This window comes from Anser cygnoides, chromosome 1 (assembly GCF_040182565.1).
Source record: "Anser cygnoides isolate HZ-2024a breed goose chromosome 1, Taihu_goose_T2T_genome, whole genome shotgun sequence".
Taxonomy (NCBI): domain Eukaryota; kingdom Metazoa; phylum Chordata; class Aves; order Anseriformes; family Anatidae; genus Anser; species Anser cygnoides.
This window is the reverse complement of record NC_089873.1, coordinates 29,619,348-29,630,919: the sequence shown is the minus strand read 5'-3', so window position 1 is coordinate 29,630,919 and position 11,572 is coordinate 29,619,348. Positions and strand designations below refer to the sequence as shown.

The 11,572-nt window shown below is 43.4% G+C and overlaps 2 long non-coding RNA genes across 2 annotated transcripts; one reads left to right on the top strand and one right to left on the bottom strand.

The window, feature by feature from the left end:
- Positions 1 to 468: 468 nt before the first annotated feature.
- LOC136790024 (uncharacterized) lies at positions 469 to 9,085 on the bottom strand. The gene is made up of 3 exons (XR_010829114.1): positions 8,064 to 9,085; positions 2,098 to 2,253; positions 469 to 715 (listed from the first exon to the last, which is right to left on the bottom strand). It is a non-coding gene; the product is annotated as an uncharacterized lncRNA (long non-coding RNA).
- Positions 2,244 to 10,501, top strand: LOC106042044 (uncharacterized). The gene is made up of 3 exons (XR_010829111.1): positions 2,244 to 3,010; positions 10,191 to 10,274; positions 10,364 to 10,501. It is a non-coding gene; the product is annotated as an uncharacterized lncRNA (long non-coding RNA).
- Positions 10,502 to 11,572: the final 1,071 nt, after the last annotated feature.

The following is an 11,572-nucleotide window of genomic DNA, read 5'->3' as shown; positions in this document are numbered from 1 at the left end:
AAGGATTACTGTAACCATCAAATGAACTTTGTACCTATCTTCAGGATATGCTAAAGGGTACATCTGTAACACTGCCAGACAGCTCTCCCTTGTCATCTGCTCCAGGACATGAAGCTACACCTCTGCATGCCAACAGCATTTTGTGAGTAATCAATCTGCCTGTGTCGTGCTGAGTTCCCACTTACCTTAAACAAGCACATTTGTACTTTTTAATGCCTTTTTTTTTTTTTTTTTTTAGATACAGTCTGCCAATGGAAACCACCGCACAATTAGTAGCTTACTTCCTGAAGGTATTCTTAGCATGAACTTTCTTCCATGACTTTCCCAAGTATTTCCCGGCCAACATCCTCTGAAAACTCTTCTTCCTTCCCCGCTATGGTGATGGGAAAGATTGCTGCTGATAGCTCTTCTCGGTCAGTAGTCCACAACAATAAATAAATAAATAAATCGCCCACCTGCCCAGTGGCCATACATTGCAGGAGTTTACAGCAAGTACTCCTGACTGCAGGGTGTCAGACTTGGGAAGAACAAGGAGGGGAACCATTTACTGTTGGCAGTCCAGGGAAGAGGCAAGAATCTCTCAACTGAAGAGGGTGGGGGAATGTATCTTTTAAGACACCAAAACAAGAAGTTCATCTTTGTCTTCCTGCCTTTCATAGTAATGGAGCTTGATCCATTAGTGCTATCAAGGACTATTTCCTTCTTCCTTGCAAATCTGAATGAGAAGAGAAAAATCAGAGGAGAACATGCTTGAACAATACCTAGTAGTTCAAGATGTCTGACAGCAAGGGTTTTTGGGACTGAACAGGATCTCTCAGGTTTGGAAAGGGAAAGATGAGGGGTTAGCCATGTTATAATCAAAGATAGTCACACTATCAGCAAGACTTAGGAAAACAGAGATAAATGAGGATTCTTCCTGCTCTGTGAAGAGCAGGCAAATGCTTTTTTATTGGAAAGAAGACTGCAATAAGGCCTTTATTTTATTTTTTCTTCCTGTCACAGGTTATTTTCTGCATAGGTCATAGCATATGAGATTAAGAACTGAAGCTTTGGTTTGAAGGCCCTACTGACACAGGATACCCAGCTGAGGGCTCTCTCCCCCACAAGATCTTGGTCCTCAAGATACTTGAAACAGAGTGGGCAGCAAATTGTAAAATTGGAAACTTGTGATCTCTCAGACTTTGACAAATCCAAGCAATAATTTTTATAAGCATCAAAATTTAATGACTTACTGTTTTTAAGTTTACAAACTTCCCACTTAGGTGCAGTTCATTACAGCAAAATAACTTCTACTTATATTTTTGAGAAAAACAAGCATTTTACATTGCATCTGTGTAACTGAAAAAAGTCCTACTAATGAGCAACTTTCAGCCAAAGAATTTCTGTTTTCATAATCAGATTTTTAAAGAACTATCTAAAGTATTTAAAAACTCCCTGATGTTTCCATGAAATATAGGTGCCAGTGTATAAAGAAAATAATTAAGATCTTAGTGAATTACACTGTATGTTGAAAAGACTCCAAGACAACACATGCTCAGTTTTCATGAAATTGTGTGTTCCGTTTCATTAATTGTTCAGGCCCCATATTTTACAATATTAATTAAGTTTCATAGTAACATTCATGACATTTAATAGCGATGCTCATACAATATTAAACAAAGCATTAAAAGAAAATCACAGCCACGAGCTTAATAAATTACAGGAGTGAAAACTTCCTTCCGAAATTTAAGAGAACAGCCATCCTGCTTCATTTGTGTTATATTTCATTAAAGAAAGATAAGCAATGTTTCATGACAGATTCACAAAATAGGTCTTAAAATTCTCACTAGCCATTCATAAGCTAGTCATTCAAAATCCCACAAAGCATAAAGACAGCATAGCCACAGCTTAAGTGGAATTTATTTTAAATTATTAATAACAAAAAAATAGTCCCCTCCTGTCGTAGCAGGAGTACTGCTTTGACAGCCCTCATCAGAGGCCACATAATGCTCTTCCCGTATCTTTCTGGCTGGTCAGAATTTCTACCTCCATGTCTTGAAGTAGAAAATCTTACCCCTCAAAGACTTTTAAATGGAAATCTCTAGTCTGGCAATTTACCTTTCAGATTTCCAAATTCATACTTCATCCTTGCCATGCAGCTTGTCAGTCAGTAATTCAGCAGTCATTCAGGAGAGGGCTCTGTTGATCAGGGGAGCTGGGGGAGACAAGGTAGGGCTCCAGGGGGAGGACCATCAGCTCTACCCAGTGCAGTAGCTGCGGGAGGAAATGGATACCTTACAGCACAACAGTTTAGTGTTAGCACATAGATCACTGTGATAAACCCCACTTTGGAGTACTGAATCCATCAACAAAGAAAGGCACATAGTGCAACAACAATGAGAAAGGTTCTTCAATCCCTCCCACCCTATTAAAAACTGGTCACCTCCTACCTGCACCAGCTGTGTTGGCTTTGTATCAGTGGAGCACAAGTACAGCAACCTGCTTAGAGCTATGTAGCTGATGAGTAGAGGCAGCAGTTTCTGGGTGGTGCTGATGACTGGCTTCTGCAGGCTGGTGTTAGGGGTTTGGTATTGGGGTGCTGCTTTGCCAGCAGCTTGTCTCTAGAGATATGAAGTTGCTCAGAGCAAAGTTCTTCAAGGAGGGTAGGTCACCCCGGATCTGAGGAACCTTTTTCTCCCTTCTTGAGCCCTGAAACATTTTTATGCTGCAGCCAGAGTGTCCAGGGAAATTCATTACAGGATATTGGCCCATGGCTCCTTGTTTATAATTTGCTGGAGCTGTTGGCAAAGCTGTTTCACTGGCAGAGCGGGAGCTGTAAGGAGCAGCAAATACAAGGCCATATAGGTATGTTACACACGTGCTAGTAATGACCTAGAAATGACTGGCAGGCTCAAGAAGAGGGAGGTCACGGAGAGGTGCTGGTAGTCTTGTACCCCACAGCCATTCTGTGCACTCACTCCTTCCTGTGGCACAGTGCTAACTGGACCTTCATAAGCTCTACAATAAGTAGGTAAGCGTTACCCTTTGGGTTCCTTCTCTTTTTTCCCTTTGCTTTTCAATGTTTTGCTGTACTTGGCTATCAGTGCTTGTGGATGGTGATATAGTATGAAGCATATTAAATAATGTAACTAGTATGGAGTATTTTAAATGCTCCATCTGTAATGTTAAAGCCCTCAATCAGTAAGGTTTAATACTGAAGGAAAGTGTCGTATGCCCTGGACAATAGGGATATGTACTGGGATTTCTTCTGTAGCTTATTAATTGCTTAAGGAAAGCTTTCTCTAATGGGAGTTTGTAAGAGGCTAGTTTGTAATTTGGCCATGATGAAGAAATTAGTATAGTAAAGGCAGTACTTTGAACTCATTTTTTGATTCCTCCAAAGAGGAACACATTTTTCAAGAGAGGCCTTCACATATCCTCAGATCCTCACGTGGACAAGTTAGGGCTGAACAAAGTCTGTGCTGTGATTCCTGAGAGCACGAAGCAATTGAATCCCACACTGTTTTATTATTTTCTGTGTATGAATGAGAGGTCTACTGCTGACACTTGTGATTCAGACTCTAACACTGACCGCTTTCTCTATCAGCGACAGAACTGCTTCGCTATAAATATTTAATATTTCCAGACATGACAGAACTGAAGCACTGAAGTGACCTGCCTTTTTTTTTTTAAATGTGTGTGCTGGTTGAGAGGAAATTCTCCTGCTCACTTCTTGGAAAACAGTAGAAAAAAATGACAAAGACATTACAAAAAAAATAATAATAAAAAGATAATAAAAAATAGAGTTGTCATAAGGTACCAGAAATGCCTGGAAAGCACGGCTGACTGTAGGATGTTCCTGTGAAACCATTCTGTGCCAGCTCATTAGAGGGCTTTGGCAAGGATATTTGGCATAAAATAGGTTTTATTTAGAATTAGGAACTCTGCTGCCCTACTCTTGGCAAGAAATGAACTTGCAAATTAAACTGTCTTGTAATATAATGACATTACCTTGTGCTATGTATCAGTGTAGAATTAGAAACATTGATCTGAATAAGAAATAAAATTTCTTACGAAGTGGAGAAACATGGACAGCTAACATTCAGGGAAAGTGCATAGATACAAGTGACGAATGCATTGCGTGCTCTCACAGATGAAAGCAGTTCTTAAGGTCTAAGCCTGTGTTCAACGCTTAAATCCTTTTTTGCTAAGGCTTTCAGTAACTCCAGTGGTTGCTTCAGTGGTTATCCTTTTTTTCAAGTTCAATTTCTAAAAAAAAAATGTCTTCTTCACTGGACACCTCAGGTGACATAATATTAAAATTTTATATTTGCCAGGGGCTTACTTTTCAATTATAGCAAGTTTGAAAAGTCTAGGCTAGGTGGAAGAAAGTTTCAAATGCAGGAGGACAGCGGCTGGGCATGTGATGCCTCTCTAAATGTTTGATGAAACATAGGGCTCAGTTCTGGCTACCCGTGGGGAAAAAACCCACAGGGATGGTTGTGCATTTCTGGAGCAACTCACTGAGTATAGGGTTAGTTTAGTTTCTAAAGCAAATTCAATGCTTTTAAATCAAAAGCGCAAAAAGCCTAAATTGGTCTTCAGGGTCTGTGTCCCCTTTATAGGAAATTGATGCATTTTAGGTGTGATAATCTCATCTCCTTCAACGTGCCTCAGACTCATAGAGTTACAAGTGGAGAGAGTTTCCCTGATATTTTCTTGCAAATCTTTTTCTCAGATCAAAGACAGTATCCAGCCCCTGAAGAAAGCCAGGTTACAGAGCACTACAGCTATTTTCTTCTAGCCTGAGCATACAGGAACGCAGTATGCTTTCCTGCAGTTGTTGTGCTTTAGCATTCATGAGCATCCTTATGAAGCCAAGCTGTGAGTCACATGCTGTGTCACAGTACAGGGAAGAAGAATATCAGTTGTATAGCATTCTTAATCATGAGGAGAAATGGATTTGACTAAATGAATATGCAAATATCAACACAGAATAAAATTATGAGTTCTTCCTGATGTGCAAAATGCCCTGGTGAAAAATATTTTACTGTATCGATGCTTGACTTCAGGAGATTGTCCTTTATGAAAGAAAGGGGAAAGAAAAGTAATTTAATTTCTTCTTACATTGTTATTATTGAAACTGTTGGTATTTTTCTAGTTTGGAGAAGTGTAGCTGACACGAAGCTTTTACAGCATACTTTGACATTTAAAACGCAGCTTCCTGTGTTTGCATTCATGCATGGTTTCCTGAGATGAAGGGTGGTAAATAAATACTCGCTGCTGTTTTCCTGCATACACCATGAGGATGTACCGGATGGGATTTGTTCTACAAAAAGGCAAGTTACTTCTGGAGCCTTAAACACCCTTGCCCTAATAAATCAACAGGTGCTTGGCAAGGAGGCAGGCGTTTTCCTTCTGACCCCAAACTTGGCATTGAGAGCTATTTACCCACGGTGTGGGAGGTCACAGTTTGTTGCCTGCGACTGCTCAGTGAGAATGGACGCCACCACCCCCAGGTGTCAGAGAAGTCCTTGGTGGAACATCTGCTCCGCGCCTCATCTCGGTATTTCACTTTGGGATGGGCTGGCTTGGGGAAAGATGTTGTGTACTGTCCTGAGTGGGGAAACCTCATCCCAAGCAGCTTTAAACACTGTGCTGAAGCAACCAGAGTTCTGGCAGGTGAGGCCAGATTTCCAGCACCCTTAGCGAGCATTTGAGCCAGTCATCTAGTCAAATGGCAACATCTTTCCTCTCTTACCAGCTCATGTCTAGAGCATGTGTTTGGAGATCTCTGATCGCCACGAGGTCAGGTTTTCCAGGAGGAAACCCTTGAACCCAGAGGAGCTCATAACACTGGGCTGGGTGGTTTGGTACGCAGCCCCCTGCGGACTGAGGGCTTCCAGCCAGACACAGCAGCAGCATAGAGGGGAAAGAAACTCCTTTAACAGCTGCAGGCACTGGCAGAGTTCAGACCTCGGGGCTCAGGAGAGATGAGGTGTAAGCCCTGGCACTGCAGCAGAGATGTGAACATGGTGCCCCGTCACAGCAAACCGCTCTGCCTGCTACCCCTGCACTCGTCAGGTGCCTTACTGCCAGCAGTGCCACTGTGTCCATTGTCCTCTTCTCCTTCTCTTTCCCTCGGCATGCTTTTAAAATGCCATTTTAATGGTGAAACAGGGCTCCAGAAGCTAACTGAAATGTTTGGCTCCAGAACAGGCTTCACAGATCCCAGTTTCAAGCTGCTCACCCACCTGTGACTGGGCTTTCGGCACTTCCCAGTACTCCACGAGCGGTGTTCTGCTTGGCCTGGGGCCTGGGAGCCTGTCTGGGTGCCTTGCTTTCCTCACACGTCTGTGACTTGAAGCCTTGGGATGGGGCAGCACCGCACCTTCGCACCACGTGCCAGGAGCAGGCAGAGGCCCTGGCCTGGCCCTCCTTCCGTGGTGAGCTTGGTGGGCATCTCCTCTCCACCCAGACCTACTCCACGATGCGTCTGAGGCTGGCAAACAGCTCTGGTAGAGAAAGGTGCTGCTTCTGCACATGGAGGAAAGCCCACCAGAGGTGGATTTACTTCAGTGGTGGAATGACGAAGTGAAGTGCTAGCTGTGTCCTGCTACCTATCTCCTAAAATTCCTGGTTTTAAAGTATGTTACAGCTGCCATTTGGAATGACTTTTTGGTAGATAAACCGATGGCCAGGGCTGTGGGATATGTGGTTGGTGGAAGCACCAGTGTGGCTCTCCTGAACTGTGCTGATGCAGGATGACCCCACACCCCTGAGAGTAGTGGGGTGCTTCCACGCAATGCAGGTCAGTTCGGAGGATGTTCTACACCTGCTGGTGTTACCATTCCCTTCACTTCTCAATCTGCGTGGGTTTTTGGGGTAAGCCTAATAGCTTGAAAGAGGACCTGTAGCTGAGCTAAGCGCTCCAGCCAAGATCTTCTGCGGTGGAGAAGACAACTATATGAAAAGTGACAGATGGACAAGTTGGAATGGGCTGTGAACTGACAGCTTTGTGACCGGTTCTGACTTATTTCCCTTTTGCGGTCTAAAGATGAGTGCCTCATAAATCCTAAAGACATCAAAACTGTAACTAACATAGCAAGAACCATCCAAGATCTCTGGAAATTTAAGGAGCAGTGACTATAACTAGAAAAGAGAGAGTGAATGTGGAATGAGTTCCCTCGTGAAAGTGATATTTTGGGTATTTATTTCAATTTTGATGTTGTAGGTTGACTCAGCACCCTGACACAGTTGTGAGCATTGGTGGTCACACCGTGACTATCTTAAAGTCTGATGTGGACCCAAAAATGAAAGTCATTTCACAGTTTACAGTTCTGTTTTACGAATGAATCTTAAAGACCCTGTTATCCTCCAGCAGATGGCTGATAATGCCCTCATGCTCTGCCAGCCATGAGGCACATGGCTCCCTGGGTAGACCAGAGGGCTGCAGGCTTTTCAGGGGGAGGAGAACCTGAACTGATAACAAGAGGAGTCCTGGCCTTGGGTTAGCAGCTTGGTATTTCAGAGCCCTCAGTGCAGCTGCTGTCCACGAATCTGTCCCTTATCTCTTTAATTCAAGTACCTGCAACAGGCTCTGGCAGGACCAGCAGCTTAACTCCATGTTAAGGTTAGCCGGTGAGAAGCTGGGGAAAGAGTCAGAAAATGAACTACAGTAATGCTGCCCAGCTGCAAATTAATATCTAGCATCGTGCAATGACTAATAAACCTTCTCTCCAGGGTAAGTGCAAGTGAGACCTGCTAACTTTTTGGTGGCAGTTCTTTACTGTGCAATTGTACATAGCAATTTCCCAATAGTCATCAATTCATTATTTATTTTTTCTCAGAAGAGTCACAGGGCACCTGCTGCTCAGCAATGAATTCCAGACAAGTACTAAGGTCTAGCTATTGAGACGTGTTTTTATTGTTTGTTTTATAAAAACAAACAAAACCCACCAAAACTCCATAAATCATCTCAATGCTGCACATTATGAAATGGAACTAGAAACTTCAGAGGAGGTTCTCAGGAGCACCCAACTTGCTAAGTTTGTCTAGCATCCCCAGCAGGACAGTTGGCTTACCCAGAACTGAAGGTGCCTGGATACTCCGCATGTGTTACAAGTCTCCATCGGCTAATTCTGGTGTGTGCGCACACTTTTTTGTGCGTCAGGACCAGGCTGGTCTGCTTCCTTCTGTCTCTGGGTGGAACCTGTCTGTTCTGCCTTGTCCACACAGGAGTTCACCCCATTGTGCATTTTCTGTACTTGAGATGAGGTAGATGATACGTCAGTCATTGGAATCCTTCCTGATAGTTATCTTAGCTATGCTGTTTTTAACCACCTATGCCAAACAAGCAGACGCTACAAAATATTATTTCACTTCCTGCCCTAAGTCAAACCGTCTTCTGTACGTCTGGGCGCGAGACAAACAGGATGCAGGGCACTTGCTGGACGTCCTGTGCTGCTTCCCACCCGGCTTTCAATGGGGCCGTAGTTCACGTACCTCATGCGTGTAGGCCAGCGCTGCGCTCGCTCTATGTTCATAAAACCTCTTGTCAGAACGTGCTAGGCCTTTAGTGAATTTGCTTCTCTGAGGAATCTTGGGTATTAGAGACCTGCCTTGAACTCAGCAGGGAAGGTAGCACTATTCAGGGGAAGTTTGGGTTGGAAATTAGGAGACATTTCTCTCAGAAAGGGTGGTTAGGCATTGGAATGGGCTTCCCAGAGACGTGGTGGTGTCACTGTCCCTGGGGGTGTTCAAGGAAAGGTTGGACCTGGCGCTTAGGGACATGGTTTAGTGGGTGACATTGTTAGTAGGGGGGTGGTTGGACCTGATGATCTTGGAGGTCTTTTCCAACCTTACTGATTCTGATTCCTCATCGAGAGAAGCATGTGGAGCCCAAGAGTAAAAATGAGCCAGAGGCCTGGCTTAAATGAAGCAAGCCACCTTCCTCACCAGCGATGGCAGAAAACAGGAAGGTTCCTTGCTGCTGCAGCAGGCATTTCGTGCAGACACTGCTGTGTGAATGTGCCTGAAGGTATGGGTCAGCCACAGTTGCCCTTGTACTACACGAACCCCACTAGCTAGGCCAGTTGTTGCTGTATAGTGATAACTGGCTTCAGGCACTGAATTTTTTTTTTTTCCTTTTAGAAACCTTCTCTGTAGCAGTAAATTAAACAGTGCCAGGACGCGAACCCAGAAATTAAACCCGTCCTGTCGGTGTGTAAGGCTGGGCCATGACAAGGCTGGGCCATGGCGAGCTGATAGCTTCCCCAGCAGGGCTTGGGAGCTGGTATGGGTCAGGCACAGGCTCAGCAGGCAGGCTGGATGCAGGTGCCCTGGTTTGTAGGTCAGGGTGTAATGCTACAGCTGCGAGAGACAAAACTGACCAGCCCTGAAGCCTCTCTGCAGCTCTAGGTCTGCAAAGCCTGTTCCCCTGGCCACAGCTCTGGATCAGGCCCAACTGTTAGTATTTCTTTTCCTCCTGGCTTTCCTTTTTTTCTTCTGCCATTTCCTTCCTGGAAAATAAGTAGCCTTTCTCTAAGGATAAAATCTTCATACTCTTTTGCAAGGCAGAATAAATCGTTAGGGCTTTCAGTAATATAAACCTGATCCGTCAGGTTTTTTCCCCCTCCCCATCTCTCTTAATGGATCTCATGCATTTATAATACACTCAGTACCATGGTATCTAGGGACCTTATGCACAATTTATAGAGCAAACTTTTTTTTGCAAAAACTTTCTACTTGTCTTCTGGCTATTGCCAATCTCTGAATCAGGCTGTTCTCTTTGATTTACAAAGGAAGCGAGTTGTCTGTTTTACGGTCTGACACAGACTGTTTTCCAGTATCCTGGCCTTGTGTCTGGGGGATGGCAAAGTCAGGTTCACATTGCTTTATTTTAGCAGCAGATATTAATTATAGAACTGTCTGTCATCAACAGAGCTTGATACGTTTCTCTGTCAGCTTCAGCATGGGCATAAGTCAGCACTGGCAGCTCCCTAGCTCAGTTCAAGGCAGTAACTGAGGTAGGAACCCAAAAATATTTCAATGTACCCTGTGATGGTGATACTATTACTACAGAGAAAATTGAGTGTTAATGAGGACTGAAATTTTAAGTTGCCGTATCATTGGTTGCAAGCAGCTGCATGCATGGATTTGGAGCAGCTTCCTACCTGGTATCCTGAGCAGTGTGTCTGTTCCCTTGCAAGGTGACTGACCCTTCACCAATGCCTGAGGTGTGCATCTGGTTGTGCGAGGATGTTGCCCTCGGTTTGGGTCTGGAATCTCTGAAGGTGAGCTCTGTAACACTGAAGGCCTTTTGTCTGGATCCAGCTTTTTAATCTCCAGGCTTGTGAGAGCATGTTTGTATTTCACTCCGTAGTGATGGTGCAGAATGTATTCAAGAGCTGATGAAGCCCAGCTGAGGACTGCGCTGGATCAGTAGGGAACAGGGATCAAAGCCTTTGTACTTGTTGCCAAATCAACGTGCTTGATTTTTACTTGTTAATTTATTTGCTACAAAATGTCTTTTTTTAATATTAGCATTTTTCATCCTACATACTAGTCAAGTGCAACTAAATACTGTATTATCAATGAGTCTGTTTTATCTTCTTTCCTAACCAACAATTGCATGATTTCAACAACAGAAGGCTTTCTGAAAACAGGTCCATGTTCAAGAGAGGTGAATTTGAATAGCTTTTTAAAAGTAAGTTCTTATGCCGCAGTAATGGCATAAATAAAACCTATTTACTAGGTGTTCTAGGTTATGTTGTTTTCCAACACAAATATGTAACAGCACCTAAGGAGAAACATGATTTGAACATTTTTAAGTTCATAAGGATCTTTGAGTCAAATCTGATTTTTTTTTTTTCCTTCATTGTCTGGTTCGTGTCTTAAAGCACTGCTAATGGTGCAGTGACTCCCTCCACAGCTCTGGATACTGGATGGGCACTGCCGTGCCCATCACCTGCCCCTCACGCTAGCAGCTCTGCTTCTCTGGCATTTCCCCCTGCAGTCTTCTCTGAGAGGGTCACAGCCCAGCCCCAGCTTGTTACGAGTGATGGTAGGAGTGTTTCATGAGGAGGGAGGGCAAGAACATCCCTAGTAGTTTTTTAAGAGGAATAAACGTGCAGATTTGACCTCTTCATCACTGTACACCATCACAGTTTCTTTCTGCTTTGGTTTCCTAGGCTTGATCTAATTCAAACAGGAACCCTCCATTAACTTTAGAGTCAGATCTTACCGGAGATGACAAGTTTGAACAAATACAAATACATCAATGAAATCTTCAGTTAAGACTCTAAAAAGTCATGTCTCAAAGCACAAGTAACGCTTTTACTAGCTTGTTGACTAAAGTATAAAAAATGAGAAGGTAAAGGGCATGTTAATAATTTCAGTTAATATTTATCATTTCTATTAAATTGTTAAGCTACAGATAATCCTTAGTGTTTTCAGTAAGCCCCATTGCACCTTCTATCTAAAAAAAGAACTCTGAAACAAGATGTACACAAAAAAAAACAGCCAAACAAAAAAATACGTAATTCAAGATGGAGCACAGAGTTTTTGGAAGTGATAAATAAAAACATGAAGT